This window comes from Onychomys torridus, chromosome 3 (assembly GCF_903995425.1).
Source record: "Onychomys torridus chromosome 3, mOncTor1.1, whole genome shotgun sequence".
Taxonomy (NCBI): Eukaryota; Metazoa; Chordata; class Mammalia; order Rodentia; family Cricetidae; genus Onychomys; species Onychomys torridus.
Genome location: NC_050445.1, coordinates 82,538,540 through 82,559,043, shown reverse-complemented (window position 1 = coordinate 82,559,043; position 20,504 = coordinate 82,538,540). Strand labels below are relative to the sequence as shown.

The 20,504-nt window shown below is 40.9% G+C and overlaps 1 protein-coding gene and 2 pseudogenes across 7 annotated transcripts in view; 2 read left to right on the top strand and 1 right to left on the bottom strand.

Moving 5' to 3' along the window:
• The window catches only part of Srpk2 (SRSF protein kinase 2), a 188,952-nt gene that overhangs the window by 13,203 nt on the left and 155,245 nt on the right, over positions 1–20,504 (top strand). The gene's annotated exons all lie outside the window — the stretch shown is intronic.
• On the top strand, positions 8,673–9,385 carry LOC118579461 (annotated as a pseudogene).
• On the bottom strand, positions 17,602–18,201 carry LOC118579234 (annotated as a pseudogene).

The following is a 20,504-nucleotide window of genomic DNA, read 5'->3' as shown; positions in this document are numbered from 1 at the left end:
TTCGTATGTCTTTATTTTTAAAATTGCTATTTAATTTTATTTAAATGAGCCTGCATGTATGTACGTGTACCACATTCATGCTGCTGAAGAATGTCAGATCCCTTGGAATTGGCATTACAGATGGTTGTGAGCTGACATGTAGCTGCTGGGAACTGAACTAGGATCCTCTCTAATAGCAGCTAGTGCTCATAACCATTGAGCCTTCTCTTCAGCCCCCGTTTAGTATATATTAATTGTAAAAGTTTTTCTCAGTGTGATAGTTTTCAAAACAGGATCTTAGAGTGTGGAATCTAAAAGTGAGAGCTAGGGTCAAAAGGTGGCATCAGAATGGTAGGTAACTTGGTGGTTTAAACTTGGATATGTTATACACAGCCCTGTCATTTGTTTTATAGTCTGTTTCTTCTATGTTGGTGAGATTTGTTAAATGTACCTCTGGATTTTTATACTTGGACTTAAATCCTGATTCATCTTGATATATATGATTTAGCTTGCAGAACAAACCTTGCTGGGACTGATACAGAAGAAGATAGTTTATCTCAGAGAGATTATTGTAAGAACCTTCCTTTTGAACTCTGCTTAGAAGAAAACCTGTGTGTGTGTGTAGTGTCTGTATTTCATGAGAGAGGGTTTCATATAGGCCAGGATGGTTTTGAGCTCTCCCTTAAATGAAGCTAAGGATGATCTTGAATTTGTGATCCTGTTCTTTGTCTTTATTTTATTTTTTTTCTTCCTTGGAGTTAAGGACCAATTTCAGGTCTTTCGTTTGCTAGGTAAGCGCTCTACCATTGAGCTAAGTCGAGTGATGAAATTATAGTATGTGCCGCTATGTTCCTTTTATGCAGTAATGGAGAGTGAACCCAGGGTTTCTTGCAGTCGAGGCAAGCACTCTTATCAATGATATATCCCCTGTATTTGCTTTATCTGAAGCACAAATGTAAGATGATATTCCTGCTTCTTAATGGCCCTCATGGTGAGCGTGGATGCTCCTTTAGTCAGTAGGCACTCTCATTGCTTCTGGAATTCAGAACACAAAAGCTGCTGCTGTTTCCAGTTGTCTAATATAGTCACCTGTATAGAGAATCTTAATATGTTGTTTATTTGAATTTCTAGAATATCTCATTCATAGTTATTTTGCAATGGAGGTGGGTTTTGATATGTCTATCTTAAAAAAAAGTGTTATAGAAATTTTCTAGCCCTCAAATAGAAATTATTTTAAAAGGCTACTTTTTTTTTTTTTTCCTGGAGCTGAGGACCAAACCCAGGGCCTTGCGCTTGCTAGGCAAGTGCTCTACCACTGAGCTAAATCCCCAACCCCTAAAAGCCTGTTTTAAAAAAAATTCTTCCCTTTGTTGAAAGGAAGTCAGAAGTAACCTATTCTTTTTGTTAATGTATTGCATGGGACTGTACAGTGCTATGTATATGTACATGAATATGTATACATACACATAATGGTAGTAAGGGTGGGTAGAGATGCTTGCCTCTGCTTCTCAAGTGCTAGGATTAAAGGTATGTGTCACTACCTCCAACCCAAGTACAGATTTTTTTTCTTTTTTTTGTGGAAAAAGTTAATATTCAGAAAGACAGTTTGGAAAAATAAGTAATCAATGTAACAGATCTGGCTCTCCTTGAACTGGCTTTGTAAGGTCAGACTGGTGTGCTGGAACTAATGCAGCACTACTCTCAGCTATAATCATGATTTTACCTTAGCTTCCAAATCGTCAGTTACTTTACATTTTTGAATTGTACATTATAGGTGCTGTGTTGTTGTTATTATTATTAATTTTTTTTTTTAAGAAAAAAATGGTACCATGACCCAGGCTGTCCTGAAGCTAGATATATAGCTGATTACATTCCTGCTCCTCCTGTCTTCACCTGAGGTGCTGGGCTTTTAGTAGTGGCTATTGGGTTGTCTCTGAGTATTATCATTAGCAAGCTGTGGGCATGACCAGTAATGGCAGAAACAGTTTCCACCAATACTTACCACTTGTGATCAGATAAGTTTCTCTTTTGGAATACTCCAAGATTTTTATACTTTATACTCTTTTAAGTTCTATTACTAACAAATCTGTACTTCCCTTATATGAGCAACAGCTCATCTTTTCCACACTTCCTAGAGAAGAGGGGGTAGTTTTCCATTTCTACAAGTCTGGCTTAGTTTTGAATGTCTTTTGCTAAGACATGTATTGCCTGAGGTAGCTGACCAAGCTTCATTCTCTTTCCACAGGACCTAAGAGGGTTGAGACCCTTTTTGGGGGTCCAACAATGCTTTAAAAGGAGTTACCCCAAACCATTGGAAATACCAGAATTTTTTTGTTTTGTTTTGTTTTTCGAAACAGGGTTTCTCTGTGTAGCTTTGGATCCTGTCCTGGAACTCGCTCTGTAGACCAGGCTGGCCTCAAACTCACAGAGATCTGCCTCCCGAGTTCTGGGAGTAAAGGCGTGCGCCACCACCACCAATGGGCTGTAAATATCAGATTTTATATTACAATTCATAACAGCAAAATTACAGTTATGGAGTAGAAACAAAAATAACTTTATAGATGGGTGTCAGTGCAACATGAGGAACTGTAGTAAAGTTTTGCAGCATTAGGAAAGTTGAGAAACACTGGCTTAGAGCATGCCAAGTATTTTATCTGACCTCTTCCTCAGCCTAGATTTCCAATTTTAAAGCAGCATCTTTTCAGTGTATTAGCTAATGTATTTAAATATTTTTAGGCTCAATTCTTCATCCTGGAATATAGCATGCCACCATGCCTGGTTTAGCTAGCTTAATGTTTTGTTTTTTTGCGATAACTTCTGCAGGTTGTTTTTTAAGACTTTTGTCATCTAAGCATAAGTTCACAAAGTGAATTAGAGCAACACAACTACAAGGAATATAGAAATCATGAAGTAATGCTTATTGTCCACTGCAAGAGATATCTAGAGTGAGAGGGCAAGGAGATTGATAAAAAGAATGGATGATTCTAGTCATCCATTGTCTAGTCATGTGTAGGCAAAGGATCTAAATTGAAATAAACAATTTTGGATACCTGTGTTGGTGTCACTTGTTTTATGTAGTAAATATAGTTTTGTCAAGATTGAAATGTGATATCTTGGATAAGGAATTGTAGTTTAGCTATCATTAAAAACAAGTCACAGCACGGTGTGGGTGGTATACACCTTTAATCTCAGCACTCAGAGGCGGAGGCAGGTGTATCTCTCTACTGAGTGTCTTATCTGAGGGTGGTGGCGAACACCTTTAATCCTAGCACTGGGAGTCAGAGGCAGGAGGAGCTCTATGAGTTTGAGGCCACCCTGGCCTACAGAGCGAGTTCCAGTATAACTGAGGCTGCACAAAGAATGAGTTACCTGGTATAGGGCAGTTTTAGTGCCTCTGCCCAGTATGTTCAAGGCTCCAGGTTCACTGTCCAGCAGCTTGAGTACACATACACAGAAGAAATATAAGACAGGGTTATTGTCTGTATTTTTAATTACTTATTCAAGCTAGATTGAGTTGTATTTTCTATTACTTAAAATTGCCCGTAAAAGCCAGGTAGAAGCAACCACTTAACCTGCTAACCCAGGAATGGGTAAACAAAATGTAATAAATAGCCCTTCACAATGGCTTTTTTTTTTTTTTTTGGCTTTTCAAGACAGGGTTTCTCTGTAGCTTTGGTGGCTGTCCTAGAACTCGCTTTGTAGACCAGGCAGGTAAAACACCAGTGGACATAAAGTAAAAGCTTTAAAAAAAATGCAAAATGAGAAAGAAACTAATCATAAAATATCACATTTTTGAGATAAGTTCTCTTGTAGCCCACAGTGACCTCAAACTCTGTATACATAAGGCTAGTCTCACTCCCAAGTGCTAGGATTGCAGGGTTGTACCACCACACCTGCCTTCTTTTGTTTCCTTTCCTTCTTTCCTTCCCTTCCCTTTCCTTTTTCCTTCCCCTTCCCCTTCCCTTTCCTATGGTGATATTTTATTTGTACTGAAATATGATTTTATTTATATGTTAATAAGTAAAGTTGCCTGGGGGTCAGAGCTAATAGCAAGCCATAGCAGAAGCTGGGTGGTGGTAGTGGTGGTGCACACCTTTAGTCCCAGCACTTGGGAGGCAGAGCTAGGCGGATCTCTGTATGTTCAAGGATACAGCCAGCATGGCAGACACACGCCTTTAATCTCAATACCAACCATAGAAGATGTGGAGGTCTGTACAAACAGGCAATGACGAGGAGGTCATGTGGTTGGGTTTACAACCAATGAGAAGGCAGAACAGAAAGTCAATAAAAGGACAGACACACAGGAAGTAGGCCTCTTGCTGAGGGGAAGGATGACAGCGTCAGTGAAGGGTAAGAAAGGGATTTTTAGTTCTTAGCTATTGCTCTGACCTCTTGGGCTTTTAACTAGGCATTTGGCTCTGTGTTTTTTATTTAATAAGAATGTTCATCTATACCTTCCTTTCCCCTTTCCTTCCCCCTCCCCTTCTCCCTCCCTTTCCCCTTCTCTTTCCCTTCCCCCTCTTCCTTCCTCTCCCCTCTTCCTCTTTCCTTTTCCCCTTCTCACTCCCCCTTTCTCTTCCTCTTCCCCTCTCCTTCTCCCTCTTCTTCCCCTCCCCTTCCCCCTCCCCTTCCTCTTCCTCCCCCCATCTCCCTTCCCCTTTCCTCTTCCCCTTTGTTATTTTTCCTTTTGTTTTTGAGACAGGGTCTTGCTATATTCTTCCTATTTCCACCTTTTGGGTGCTGAGATTATAGGCATAGTTAGCATGCTTTACTGATTGGTTGCTTATGGGTATATATTCCTTTTTGGGTTGATGGAAATATTCTAAATTTGATTAGTATGATGTTTGTAGAAGTCTTTTAATATATTGAATGCTATTAAACTACACTTTAAATGAGTGAATTTTATTTGTATTATAGCTCATAAAACGTCAAGAAAGGAAAGAATTTTAAATAGTTAACACCTCACTTTACAGATGAGAAACTGAGGCACATAAATGTTAAGCAGCACATTCATTGGGATCTGGTAGGTTTTAGAGTTGGGATTCAAAATTATGTGTGTGGCCGGGTGGTGGCACTTGGGAGGCAGAGCCAGGCAGATCTCTCTAAGTTCAAGGCTAGCCTGATCTACAGAGCGAGATCCAGGACAGGCACTAAAACTACACAGAGAAACTCTGTCTTGAAAAACAAAAAACCAAAACAACTACAAAAAAATCACATGTGTGCTATACTGACTTTTAAAAGATAAGTAAGAGTCTTCTTTGGACCTCAGATAATATAGTGACTTAGTCATGGCAACTTAGTCAACTAATTAGTGGCAGTGAGGGATTTATGACTTGTTCACAGAGACAGGAAAGTAAACAACTAACAGTGATGTGAAATGGAATGGAATGTTAGCAAATAGGGGTGCAGGCATTTGTTGTGCTGTGGAAATTAAGGAAAGGATGAGTTAATTCTGTTGACTGAACAAGAGGATTTTTAAAAAAATATTTTTTATAGTTTTTTTTTAAAAGATTATTTATTATGTACACAGTATTCTGTCTACACATATGCCTGCATCACAGAAGAGGGCACCAGATCTCACTATAGATGGCTGTGAGCCACCATGTGGTTGCTGGGAATTGAACTCAGAACCTCTGGAAGAGCTCTTAACCTCTGAGCCATCCTTCAGCCCAGATTTTTTTTTTAAAGTGACATTTTTGTGGTGGGTATTGTGTTCCCTGAAATATTGTGTGTTCCCTGAAATAAACATATCTGGGGTCAGAGAACAGACAGCCACTAGAACAAAGCCAAAAATGGTGGCTAGAAAATGGGAAGAGTAAGCCATTACAGAAGTTGGGTGGTGGTGGTGCAAGCCTTTAATCCCAGCACTTGGGAGGCAGAGCCAGGTGGATCTCTGTGTGTTCAAGGCCACTTTAGAAACAGCTAAGCATTGGTGACTCATGCCTTTAATCCCAGAAACCCAACCTTTAATACCAGGGAGTGGGGGCAGAAAGAGAAAGGTATATAAGGCATGAGGACCAGGAACTAAAGGAGTAAAAGCTTGTAGTTAGTTAAGCATTTGGTTGGTTAAGCGTTCAGGCTTTGGAGCAACACAGTTCAGCTGAGATTCGTGTGGAGGAGGACTCAGAAGCTTCCAGCCTGAGGAAACAGGATCACCTGAGGAACTAGCAAGGTGAGATAGCCGTGGCTTGTTCTGCTTCTCTGATCTTCCAGCATTCACCCCAATAACTGGCCTCAGGTTTGGTTTCATTAATAAGACCTTTTAAGATTCCTACTACACATTAATGGATTGAGATATCCTGAATGTCTCATTGTACATGTCGAGTATGCAGCAAGTTGCATGTAATTGGAATGGAAAATCAGGAATTGCCTACTTTCTCTGTCAGCAGTGGGAAACACAGAAGAGCCAAAAAATTGAGTGTGGGCATGTGTGCACATATGTGCACATAGTTTGAGCTGTTAAAGTATTCTCTTTAATTGCTTCATATACTTTTGGTAAGCTCTGACATTAAAATTTTTTTAAAAATTAAAAAAAAAATTTAATGCCTAAGGAGGCCAGAAGAGGGCATTAGATCCTCTGGAACTGGAATTACAGATGGCTTTGAGCTGCCATGTGGGTGGTGGGGATAAAACCTAGACTCTGTAGAAGCTCTTAAGTGCTGAGCACCTTTCCAGGCCTTTAACTTTGCTTTTAAATCCCCATCATAAGGTCAGTGTGATGGTCATGCTTATCTACAACTCTAGCATTTGAGAGAGGTAGAAGCAGGAGGATCAGGAGTTCAAGATTATCCTCAACAACACACTTTAAAGCCAGCCTGAATGTGTGTACACACATACACACACACACACACACAAATTGTATCACTGATTGTATAGAACTAGTTTGGCTAAAATGTTACTCCAAGATCTGTTTTAGACACTTAAAAAAAAGAATAGTTTTTTTTGTGTTTGTTTTTTGAGACAGGGTTTCTCTATGTAGTTTTGGTGCCTGTCCTAGATCTCACTCTGTAGACCAGGCTAGCCTCGAACTCACAGACATCCGCCTGGCTCTGCCTTCTGCCTGGCTCTGCCTTCCGAGTGCTGGGATTAAAGGTGTGTGCCACTACTGCCCTGCAAAGAATAGTTTTTATTTTTACTTATTTATTTGTATGTATGACACATGTGTATAAGTGCCCAAGAAGGCCACAAGAGGGTAGCAGATTCACTGGAGCTGGATTTGCAGGTAGTTGTGAGTTGCCTGACATGTCTGGGAACTGAACTTGGGTCTTTTGCAAAAACATCACGTGCTCTTAACCACTGATGCATCTCCTTAGCCTCTGGACACTTTTTCTTGGGCAGAGGTGTGTGTGTGTGTGTGTGTGTGTGTGTGTGTGTGTGTGTGTGTGTGTAGGGGTGCTGGGTAATTTTACATTATAAACACATTGAGTTTTTTCATGTGTAAAATGCTTATGAAATGAGTAAATTAAGAAAGATTCTTAGCTAGAAATATTACTCAGTAGCTGAAGTCCTTGCTGTAAAAACAAAATCTTGATTTAAATTTCATCACCTGTGTAAAAAGCTAGGCACTGCTGGGAGGCAGAGACAGGTAGATCCTGGGGATTTGTTGGCCAGCTAGTCATGCTGATTGGTGAAAAAATAAGGTGGAGAGTGAGAGGAAAACACCCCACAACCACCCTTTCTTAGAAAGTAAGATGGAAATTGTTAGAGGAAAATAGTTGTCTTTGATCTCCCCTCTGGCCTCTGTGTGTGCATGCATGTCCAGATGCCCTCAACACACACACACACACACACACACCACACAGCACAAACATACCATTAAAAATAGTTTCATTCCTTGCTGTTGGGAGAGATGTGTTGGGGAATATTATTTTAAGATGTGTTACTTTTGTTTATGTTACATTTATTTAACTCTGTGAAGCTGTGATACTGTGCCTGATGGTCTAATGAAGAACTGAATGGCCAATAGCAAGGCAGGAGAAATAGGTGGGGTTGCCAGGCAGAGAAAATATATAGGAGGAGTAATCTGGGAAAGAGGAAAAGCCAGAGAAGGAGGACGACACAAGGGGCCAGCCACCCAGCCACCCAGCCAGGCACAGAGTAAGAAGGAAAGAAAAGGTATACAGGAATAGAGAAAGATAAAAGCCCAGAGGCAAAAGGTAGATGGGGATAATTTAAAGTTAAGAAAACGGGCAAGAAACAAGCCAAGCTAAGGCCAGGCTAGTCATTCATCATTAAGAATAAGCCTCCATGTGTGATTTATTTGGGAGCTGAGTGGCCAGGCCCCCCAAAAGAGCAGAAACAACAGAGATACCTCTTTTGTCTTCTATATGACTTGGGTTTGATTCCCAGGATTTATGTCAGAGGGCTCACAACCTATAACTTCAGTGGTGGGATCTGACACTTTCCTTCAGCCTCTGAGGGCACCTCTACATATGGCATGCACACAGTTTTGTTTTGTTTTGTTTTGTTTTTTCCATTCTTCAAATGATAAGGTTGTTTCCTCTTACTACTTCTTATAACTTGTAATTGTAATTGTTAAATAACAGGGTGTTTTCTCATTTCTTGAATATACTTGGTTATATTAATTTTTTTAACCAGATCTTCATAAAATGTGAAAATGAGGTCCCCTGCTGAGGTCAGCTGAAAAAGCTGAAGGGAATGATCCAGAGGAGGCAACGAGGCCTGCAGGCTGCATGGCTGGAGTTCCAGGCGGTGATGGGACTTCCAGTCCCATGATGGGACTCCGGCCAGGGCCCTGCTGGGGCTTCCCCTCCAGCCTCTTCACCAGGGACCAGAGTTGCCCGCTCAAGCTCCTGAAGACGCTAGAGACAAACCCATATGTTAAACTTCCATTTGATGCTATGAAACACTCAGGTTGTGCTGTTGACCAAGGGAGGCATCTTGCGAAGACTGTGATGGAAATGTCAGTGGCGGGTTTGACACTTCGACATCCCAGATTGTTTTGTGCCAGAATAATATCCGAAATGAGGCCCACATGAGCAGAGTCGTCACCCATGAGCTCATTCACACCTTGGATCATTGTCAGGCCCACTTCTACTGGTTTACCAACGTCAGACATTTGGCCTGTTGGGAGATTCGAGCTGCCAGTTCACTTGTGAATGAAATCTTCAGGTTGCATTTTGGATTAAAACAACACCATCAGAGCTGTGTGTGGGACAGAGCTGTCCTTTCCATCTTGGCTGTTCGGAACATCAGCAGAAAAGAGGCCCAGAAGTCCGTGGATGACGTTTTTTGAGTCTTGTTTCAATGACCGTGAGCCTTTTGGCAGGATCCCACATACTTAAGAATGTACGCCAGGACATGCTCACAGGGACTTTCAGAACTGTGATCGCTATTACTTGAACATATGAAGATGTTGGCTGTCAGTATCTCTGAACATCAGGACTATGAGGGAAATGAGGTTCTCAGACACGGGTATACAATGTAAATGGTCAGTTAAAACACTGTGGATACAGTGTAGAAGGTGAGATGTGGTTCTTACACAGTATATAAAATGTAAATGATCAGTTAAACACTAGATACAGTACAGAAGCTGAGATGTTCTTAGACACAGTGTATACAGTGTAAGTGATCAGTTAAACACTGGATACAGTGCAGAAGGGTGCTTAGACACAGTGTATACAGTGTAAGTGATCAGTTAAGCACTGGATATAGTGCAAAAGGTGCTGGTTTTAGCATTTGACTACAAAAAATGGATATGGCAAAAAAGGAACTTAAACTACAAGGCAAAATTGGATGTTTATAGCTAATCATTTAGTAAATGTAAATAAATGACATTGTTGTATTTTCAAAAAAATATGAAAATGAGTTTAGAATATACTGTCATAAAATTCTAAAGCTTCTGTTTAGTTTTTAGAGTTTGAATCTGAAGAGAGTGGATTTGAGATTTGACATTTGACAGTGATATGACAGTTGTCATTATTTTTTGACTTATTCCATAACTTTTTGTTGTTAAAACAATTTTGAGTATTAAAGATATATTTATTTTTGGGGTTGGAGATTTAGCTCAGTAGCAAGCACAAGGCTCTGGGTTCGGTCCTCAGCTCCGAGAAAAAAAAAAGACAAAGAAATATTTATTTTTATTTGTGTGTATGTGCCTGCATGAGTATGTACATCACATGCATGCAGGAGCCCTAACAGTCCATAAAAGAGGGCATTTTCATTTTCTGGAACTGGAGTTACAGGCTGTTGAGAGTCACCATGTCAGTGTTGGGAACAAAACCTGAGTCCTCTGTAAGAGCAGTCAATACTTTTAGCTTCTGAGCCACACCTCTCCAGTCTCTTGCTCAACTTCTTACAGTCTCATTTTCTCTTTTAAGAACCTAGAGGTGTGTGTTTGTGTGTGTGTGTGTGTGTGTGTGTGTGTGTGTGTGTGTGTGTTCGTGCACATGCATGCACGTGGGTGCCAGCCAGCATGGGCCAAAGTAAATGGATTTAAGTAAAAATAACACCTACTTACTTACTTTTTAGAGGCTATCATATAGTTGAGATTAAGCAGAAAGACTTGCAAGTAAAGTTAATTGTGGTGATTGGAAGAAAAGAATAATAGGAGTATAGTGGGAATTCGCTCTGCCCATGATCTTGGGCTATCTGGTCTGATAGAAGTGGTATTTCTTGCCTGCCTATGTGACTTCTTAAAAGGGAAGGGGGAGGGGATCTCAAGTTCTCTCTTGGACATGGAAGGCTTCCTGGCACTTGATTTGGCAACCTGGTCTAGACCTTTCCCCATCTTTACCTGGGAGACAAAGAGGCAACAGTGCCACTTACCTCATTTTGTATCAGTGAGTTTGTTTTCCCCATAGAAGTCTTAATAAATTGCTATATATAAACCATTGAGACTCTTGTTTCAGGGAAGGTCATGCAATCAGACTATATATATATATATATATATATATATATATATATATATATATATATATATATATATTGGAGACATATAGTCCTTGATGGTCTGGAACCCACTGTGTAAACCAGGTTGATCTTGAACCCACAAAGATTCTCCTGCCTGTGCCTCCCAAGTGTTGGAACAAAAGTATGGTACCAGCTGGGTGGTGGTGGCGCATGTCTAATTCCAGCACTCAGGAAGCAGAGGCAGGTGAATCTGGATCTCTATGAGTTCGAGGCCAGCCTGGTCTACAGAGTGAGATCCAGGAAGGGCACACAGCTACACAGAGAAACCCTGTCTTGAAAAACCAAAACCAAACCAAACCAAACCAAAACCACAATTAGGGCAAACAGGGATTGAAGAGACAGCTCAGTCAGTGTGGAGTGTGGTACCTGTTGCATTAGCATGAGAACCTGAGTTTGGATCACCAGAACCCACCAAAAACTAGGCCTGGTGACATCTGTAATACTAGTATTTGGGATTGGAGCAGATTTCTAGAGCTCACCAGCCAGCTTCAATGAGGCCTTGCCTAAATAATGTTGAACTTTAACCTCCACAGACACACGTGAACACATTGTGTGTGCATACACCCAATACACATGTACAAACTCACATGAACATACATATATACCTCTTTAAAAAGGGGGGGGGGTCAGGCTGGAGAGATGGCTCAGAGGTTAAGAGCACCGACTGCTCTTCCAGAGGTCCTGAGTTCAATTCCCAGCAACCACATGGTGGCTCACAACCATCTGTAATAAGATCTGGTGCCCTCTTCTGGCCTGCAGTCATACATACTGTATGCATAATAATAATAATAAATAAACCCTAAAAACTATAAAGAGGGGGTCAAAGACTCATTGGATCTATGTAGAAAGGAAATATATGGCAATAGTGTATGTAGGCTATCTAAAGTTTTTTTTGTAACATTTTATATTTTTATATTTAACATATTAATAGAAATCTTACAAGGTCTTGCATTTTTGAATTTGCCAGACTTGCTGTTCTTTCCATACTGATTGAGAGTCCATTGTCTTGTCTCACCAGGACACCTCTAGGCTCATCTCTCTAGCTTTGCAAGTTTGCATCCTGTAGGCTTATTACTGCCTGCTCTCCTCCCCGCCTCCCCGCCTCCCCAGACATGCTCTGTAGACCAGGCTGGCCTTGAACTCACAAAGATCAAGTGCTGGGATTAAAGGCATTCGCCACCACCGTCTTGTATGGTCCCTCCGGGACTAATCTCACCTCTCATCCGCAGGGAGAGGGCTCCCCTGGCTCCCCTGTGGTTTCCACCAGACTCTGTTCTTGTACTGACCACACTGTGACATTGTATTTCTGTTTCTCATGGGCTTGTAAACCCCTCAGAAACATAGCCTGAGACTTCTTCATCTCACTTCTTGTCCTCACATCTAGCAGAGTGTGGTTCAGGATTGTCATTGATATATTAGTTACAAGAATAAAAATATTGGTCCTGTTATAGGATGCAGACTGGTGGATGTGGGCTAGATCACACTTGTGAATGTGATTATGTGGGAACTGCTTTAAAATGGGGATTTTTTTTTTTGTTATACTCAATTATTTTTTTAAATTCTTTTCTTTTTTTAAAAAAGATTTATTTATTTATTCATTCATTCATTTATTTACTATTTAGTATTTATTTCTTTGTTTATTTCTTCCTTCCTTCCTTCCTTCCTTCCTTCCTTCCTTCATTCATTCATTCATTTATTTATTTATTTATTTATTATGTATGCAGTATTCTGTCTGCATGTGTCCCTGCAGGCCAGAAGAGGGCACCAGATCTCATTACAGATGGTTGTGAGCCACCACATGGTTGCTGGGAATTGAAATCAGGACCTCTGGAAGAGTAGTACTCTTAACCACCGAGCCATCTCTCCAGCCCCTCTTTTCTTTTTTTTATAATTAATTTAATTTTTCATATCAGCCATGAATTCCCCTGTCCTCCTCCCTCCCGCCCCACCCCTACCCTGCCTTCCCTCCAGCCCACCCCCCTCCCCCCATTCCCAATTCAGCCTGGTAGACTCAGTCCAGGCAAGTCCAGTCCTCTCCTCCCAGGCTGAGTGAAGTGTCCCTGCATAAGCCCCAGGTTCAAAACAGCTAGCTCATGCACTAAGGACAGGTCCCGGTTCCACTTCCTGGGTGCCTCCCAAACAGTTCAAGCTAATCAACTGTCTCACTTATCCAGAGGGCCTGATCTAGTTGGGGGTTCCTCAGCTATTGGTTCATAGTTCATGTGTTTCCATTAGTTTGGCTATTTGTCCCTGTGCTTTTTCCAATCTTGCTCTCAACAATTCTCTCTCATACAGTCCCTCCTCTTTCTCACCAGTTGGACTCATGGAGCTCCACCTGGGGCCTGGCCGTGGATCTTTGTATCCACTTCCCTCAGTCATTGGATGAGATTTCTAGCATGACAGTTAGGGTGTTTGGCCACCGATAACCAGAGTAGGTCAGTTCAGGCTTTCTCTCAACCATTGCCAGTAGTCTGCAGTGGAGGTATCACTGTGGATTTCCGGGGACCTCTCTAGCACTCTGCTTCTTCCTATTATCATGTGGTCTTCATTTATCATGGTCTGTCTGCTATTATTTGTTCTCCCTTTCTGTTCTTGATCCAGCTGGGATCTCCTGCTCCCCTAAGCTCTCTTTCCCTCGAACCTTGTCCTTCATTACCCCCACTCTCGTCCAGGTTGTTCATGTAGATCTCATCCATTCTCTGACATTGGGTGATTCCTGTGTCTTTCCTAGGGTCCTGTTTTCTAGGTAGCCTCCCTGGAGTTGTGAGCAGCAGTCTAGTCATCTTTGTTTTACATCTAGTATCCTCCTATGAGTGAGTACATACCATGTGTGTCTTTCTGAGTCTGGGTTACCTCACTCAGGATGATTTTCTAGATCCATTTATTTGCCTGCAATTTTGTCATTGTTTTTCTCTGCTGAGTAGTACTCCATTGTGTATATGTACCATATTTTATTTATCCATTCTTCAGTTGAAGGGCATCCAGGTTGTTTCCAGGTTCTGGCTATTACAAACAATGCTGATATGAACATAGCTGAGCAAATGTCCTTGTGGTATGATTGAGCATTCCTTGGGTATATGCCCAAGAGTGGTGGTATAGCTGGGTCTTGGGGGAGATGGATTCCCAATATTCTAAGAAAGCGCCATATTGATTTCCAAAGTGGCTGTACAAGCTTGCATTCCCACCAGCAGTGGAGGAGAGTTCCCCTTGCTCCACATCCTCTCCAGTATAAGCTGTCTTTAGTGTTTTTGATCTTAGCCATTCTGATGGGTGTAAGGTGGTATCTCAGAGTCATTTTGATTTGCATTTCCCTGATGATTAGGGATGTTGAGCAATTCCTTAAATGTCTTTCAGCCATTTGAGCTTCCTCTGTTTAGAATTCTCTGTTTAGTTCTATAGCCTATTTCTTGTTGTTTTTTATGTGGTTGCACAATGTTATTCTTTAAGCTACGCTGTTACCGTGGAAGAAAAGCCATGAAGCAAGACAAAACCTACTGTTAGTTTATTAGGGAAGGAGGGACAGAAGAGAATGTGCTTAGGCCTATGGAAGACATGTGCAAGGGCCTGGGGGAGGGAAGAAGAAGAAGGGGGAGGAGTCTGGGACCCACTTTTTATGGATTCCCTTGCACATGTGCATATGGGATTATGTGCATAGATTGCTTGATCATGTAATTTGTGCACAGCACATGGATTACGTAGGACGTAAGGCTCTGGGATGACTAATCTTTTGCCAGTGCATGTGCAGTCATGTAGCTGGGAGAGTGGCCAGTGGTCACGAATTCCAACACTTGCACTGTCTTTTTAGGTTGTTTGTCACGATCTCACTTCTTGTACCAGTGGACCTGTTTTACTCTGCAAGAGTGTGGATCAGGATTAGAACAGTGGGAGATAATGCTGAGTCATAACTACAGAAGCTCCTACCAGTATGGATGCATACAGATAAGAATTCTGTGGTGGTATTGTGTTCCCTGAAATGTTGTGCAGGCTAATAAACTTATCTGGGGTCAGAGAACAGGACAGCCACAATATTAAACATGAGGATATGCAGTGGTAGCACAGGCCTTTAATCCTAGCATTCCAGAGACAGAAATACCTCTGGATCTCTCAATTCAAGGCTACATTAGAAACAGCCAGTCATGGTGACACACACCTTTAATCCCAGGGAGTGACGGCAGAAAGTAGAAAGATACATAAGACGTGAAGACCAGGAACTAGAAGCATTTGGCTGGTTAAGCATTCAGGCTTTCGATCCATTCTGGATGAGGACTCAGAAGCTTCTTGTCTGAGGAAACAGATCATCTGAGGAACTGGTGAGGTGAAGTAGCTGAGGCTTGTTCTGTCTCTCTGATCTTCCAGCATTCACCCCAAAACCTGGCTCCAGGTTTGATTTTATTAATAAGAACATCTAAGATTTCTGCTACAGAATTCTGTTTATTTTCAATAAAAATTCATGCCTTGTAGCTATGAAGATTATGAAACTCTCTTTGAGATGAAAAAGTGAACTCTACAATAATACGGGGTAAGATAATCTCATGGTTCAAATGAAAAGAATCTTGTAGTTGAGTAAGCAGACATTTGGGTTACCCTTTGTTACTCTCAACTCCAGGCTTGGTGCGTTTCCCCATCTCAGTTTTCCTAACATTGTACAACTAACTGAGTATTATTTTGCACATAAAAATACTCACTTTGAGCTGGGTGAATGAAAATGAGGACGTGACTACTTCTAGGTATAGTTGAGGAGGTATTTTATTGTAGATGGGATGTTTGATACCTAGAACATTTATGGTATGACACTTATAGATGCATTTTAAAAATGACTTGGTTGCTGTCCCTACTTTAGTGTAGGCCTTTTTCCTACCGTGCAACAGTAATTTATAGTTACTGTTGTTTTTATTTTATTTTGAAGAGAAGAGAGAGGCAAGAGGGAGGACCAGTAGCTAAGATTGGAGGGCCAAGAGGACACATGACCAAAATGGCTGGAACCGGAAGGTGGGGGAAGAAAAGCAAAGCCCCTGGGCTGGGGAGAGGTTTAGGGTAGCCAGTGGGGGGTGAAAAGAGCAGAGAGGTAAGGAGCCTGGAGGCCAGCTTGAGTGTTAGTATGGTAATAGGTACCTCAGTTATCCATTTGTTCTGAGTTTCTTTGGGACCTAATATTGGGCACTCAGGCTGAAGCAGGGATCATAGGCTTGAGGTCAGCCTGGGGCTGCACAGAGAGTTCCAGCCAGCATGTAAAGCAAAACAGAGTGTGTGGGGCAACTCATTTGGCAGAATGTTGCAGTGAAAGAGAGGATAATTGGGTGTGAAAATGACCAAAATTCATTATATACATCTATGGAATTGTCAAAGAATAGTAACAGACAAAACCAAAAATGTTTAAAAAAAATGCATTCTGCGGAAGAATGTGTTTTTTTATATACTCAGAGAATGTGATTCTGTGAATGTGTGAGAGAAAGCAGGAAAGACAGCCAGCTAGTCCCCCAGTTGATTTGCTGGGGGAAAGAAGATGGGGTTTATTTTAACATTGCTTTTTAAAATTTGCTTTGATACAGAATTTATTTTCTGTAAAAATAGTATGACAGACTTTTTTGAGCTCTGGATGAGAGAACTAGCTCCAACTGCCATTCTTTGGATGTGGTTGGCGGGTGATGAACAGCTGTCAGCTGATACTGATTCCCACTTTGCCCAGGACTTTGCAAAACACTTCCTTATACATTACTATGGCCTTTACCATAGTCTCTGGAGGTAGTTAAAAGTACTGGGTACTTTTAATTATATTTCATCTTTGTATATGGTGGAATCTAGGATTACATGTAGTGTGAGTAATTTGAATTTTATTTTGTAGGCTGCTATGAGTGCAAATAGTCTACCAGAGCCCTCAGTCCTAATCACATTACATGTCCCACTTAATTATTAAATTATGATAGTTATGAAAATCATATACTTTCCACCTGAATATATTGTTTCTAGGGAAATGCCATTTGCAACAGTAATTTATAGTTACTATGCTTTCATTTATTCTCTGAAACCATCTGATTATTGTAGCTCGAGTAAATGTATTTAAAGGCAAGCCTATGGAGACAGATGACCCTCCAGGGTCTGATTAAGTCCATTAAAGTCCTGAGACCCTGACAAAGTGATAGTTTACTTTTCTCTCCCTGCAAAGTGCAGACTAGTACAGAAGAGAATTCTTGTGCTTCTGATGGCTTCAGAAAGCATATCAGATACCAGTTTAAAAAAAGTATTTGCCCCATCCCCATGTTGTGCATTGAACCCATGGTGTGCATTTATAGTACCAAGTAATAACTCTTTTTCCACTGAGCCACACCCTCTGCCCCTCCTGATTGTTTTTGTATCTCTTTTTAAAACTTTTATTTCCAATGTGTTGAAGGTATATTCATGCAGTATGCCATTTTGGCACTGGAACTTGGTTTTGAGCAGGTTAGCTCTCTACACTTTCTGTTTTAAAAGCAAGATGTACATTGTCACATGTAACATGTTCTTTATTAAAACCACCTTTTCTGAGTGTTTCCATTCTTTTTTTAAATTTTTATTTATTTTTTTCAAAGTTTATTCACATAAAGTTTAATCAGTCAAGTTAATGAAAATATCAAAAATTTTGAGTTAGTTATAGCAGCAGAAATGTAACTTTTTGTTGCAGATAATACAGTTTTTGGTGTTTCTGTCGAGAAGCTATGCTGCCGAGTGAGCATTTGCATTAAATCTTAACTCATCAGGGTCACGCTCCATGAACTTCTTGCAAACTTCTATGGCATCTTCTAACAACATCTCATCTCTAGTTTTCCCATGGTTAATTGGAAATGGTTTCCGTCCATCTAATTCATAGAGATGCCCATCTACATGAACTAACGCAATAAAACGAAGATCTACTTTTTCATCTATACTTGGTGCCTCAGTCTGACCTTCATGTGCACTGGTCTCATGAGTAACTTGAATAGCATCATAGTTTTCCGGGTATCTGGCTCTTTTTTCAGGACTCATTGACACATACTCCTCTAGGAATTTTTTCAGTGTTGGTCCAGATTCAAAGTGCATCTTGTCTTTGTTATTTGCAATGGCGTGGATTAGTCCAGTTGTCCCGCAGGCATTGCTGATGGTTTGCTTCATGAAGTACACTGATTACATAACATCTTGTCCTTGAGATTTTATTTTTTTTTCCTCTTCTGTCCTTAACACTTAATGCTTTTCTGTGATAAGGAAGAGGAGTAACACTGCACACACTGGTCTTGGTACCGTGCTGAGAAGTTCAGGCTCCATCTCATACACATCGACAAACTGCCTGTTAGGATGCAGGCCTAACTGCTCGAGGAACTGGTTGGTGACCTCCAGTGGCAGCCAGCGTTGACCCTCCCATGACTGTTCCGCCGGCCACTTTCCAGCTCTGACCTCCATTCTTGCTTTCCCACAAATTTGCTTTCTTCAAAGCCCAAAACTTGCATTGTTTAGCATTTTCTCTACACTTTTTAGTCCTTTATTTCCTCAGTTTAATCTCTCACCCCACAGAAAAGGGAAAAGTATGTAAAACCAAACTGTGCCAATTCTAATGCCTTTTGGAGTTCCATAACATTTATGTATATTGTGAACAAACTTTGTTTCTGCTCCTGTTACTTTTTCCTTTGTCAGTTGATTCAGGGGTCAAGTTAGAGTCCCTATGTCAAGGACATAGGAAGAAGAGTTCAGGGGTCAAGTTGAGTCTTTGAGCCAGGGACATAGGAAAAATAGTTCAAGGGTCAAGTTAGAGTCTCTGTGTTGGGGACATAGTAAGAAGAGTTCAGGGATCAAGTTAGAGTCCTTGAGTCAAGTTGGACTCCTTGAGTCAGGGACATAGGAAGAAGAGTTCAGGGATCAAGTTAGAGTCAAGAAGAGTTTGTCTCTCTACATTGTGCTTCCTCTTCCTTTTGGTGGTTCATCATTGACTTTCCCTCCAAATCACACAAAATAATTTAAGTAACAGAGGAATGAGGAAGATCATAGATTTGTCTGGCAGATATTTATGAAAAGTTGTTTACTGGATATCCTGCTTTAGGCCTATAATCTAACACTTAGAAGGCTAAAGCTGAAGGAATGATTCAAGCTTGAGGCCTATGTAGTAAGAAACTTTTCTTAAAAACAAAAATGAGCTAACTGAATGAAAAATGAAATAAAAGGATGGTATGTCTATTCCTAAAGTTCGGAGAAGATTTTTATTATTGATATAAGGGAGAAAGCAGGAAGAGGAAAGAGTCCAGACTGAATGTAGTCGGAGAGGGGGAGGGAGACCAAGAGAGGAGCCTGGGACCAAAGAGGCAGCTTGGGCCAAGAGACATAGCCAGTAGGCTTCAGACTGGAGGAAGGGAAGTGGAAGCCCAGCCTCTGGGAGGGAGAGGTTTAGGGTTGGAGGGTTGGAGTGCTGGGAGGAGCCACAGGGACTAAGTGAGACTTGTCCTGGGTTTGGGACTGATCATTTCAGCCTTTTGTTGATGATGGGGGGGGTGGTGGTGACGTAATCTCTTCTGAAGCTACTTTCTGCTGAAATGTAAGTATCTTTGTGGGGACACAGGAAGGCTGGAATGATGGTCAGAGGATGGGAAGAGAAGAGTGCAGGCTGCCCAGGTTATGTAGAACCACCTGGGGCTAGGGAAGTGCAGGCCTTTGAAGTAGTCTCTAAGGCTGGAACCCCTGTGGCTAGCACATTGTAGGCAGAGCATCCTTGGAGCAGTTTGCAGTTTACCTGAAACCTGCTGGGACAGATTGGGTAGGCAAAGAAGGTAAAGTTACAGATTAGACAGATGCTTTTAGCATGAATAAATGATTATGTTTGGACTTAGCATGGCTACAAGTGTAGGTCTGAGAACATAAAGAAATTGGCCCTTTATGAGGTGACTGACTGTTAACTTGCATGTCTTAATTATCTTTAACAGTTTACACTAGTAATTTTTATAAGATTTGAATTTACAGCTTTTTCTTTGTTATAATGTGCCTTAAAAATTTGAGTTGAAGATCTAATTGGTGATCCTTTAACATCAAAATAAAAGCTTTAAACTATAAATATAGTCCACAGAGAAACTGGGAACTTTATTCAACCATAAATATGGTCCACAGAGAGATTAGTAACCTTTTCTGATCCTTTTATAGTGTACCATTACAGAATATCAGTGTTTTTTGTGACCCAGTTTATCCAAATAGCTAAAGCTTAATAAAGTTAGCAAAGACAAAGAGGTTAGACATCTTTAAGTCAGTTACTTTTAATCTTAGTAGACCTTAGGGATCATAAACCTTAATTATCGAATATATATTATTTTCAAACATACACATTATTTCTTTTTTTTTTTTTTTCCCCCGGTTTTTCGAGACAGGGTTTCTCTGTGTAGCTTTGTGCTTTTCCTGGAACTCACTTGGTAGCCCAGGCTGGCCTTGAACTTACAGAGATCCGCCTGGCTCTGCCTCCCGAGTGCTGGGATTAAAGGCATGCACCACCACTGCCCAGCCACATTATTTCTTATCTGAAATTTCTGGAAGTCTGGTGTTGAACACAGCTGGCAAAGACATAATTAGTTAGGCATTCATTTCTAAGCTTTTGTTAATTTGAGTACATT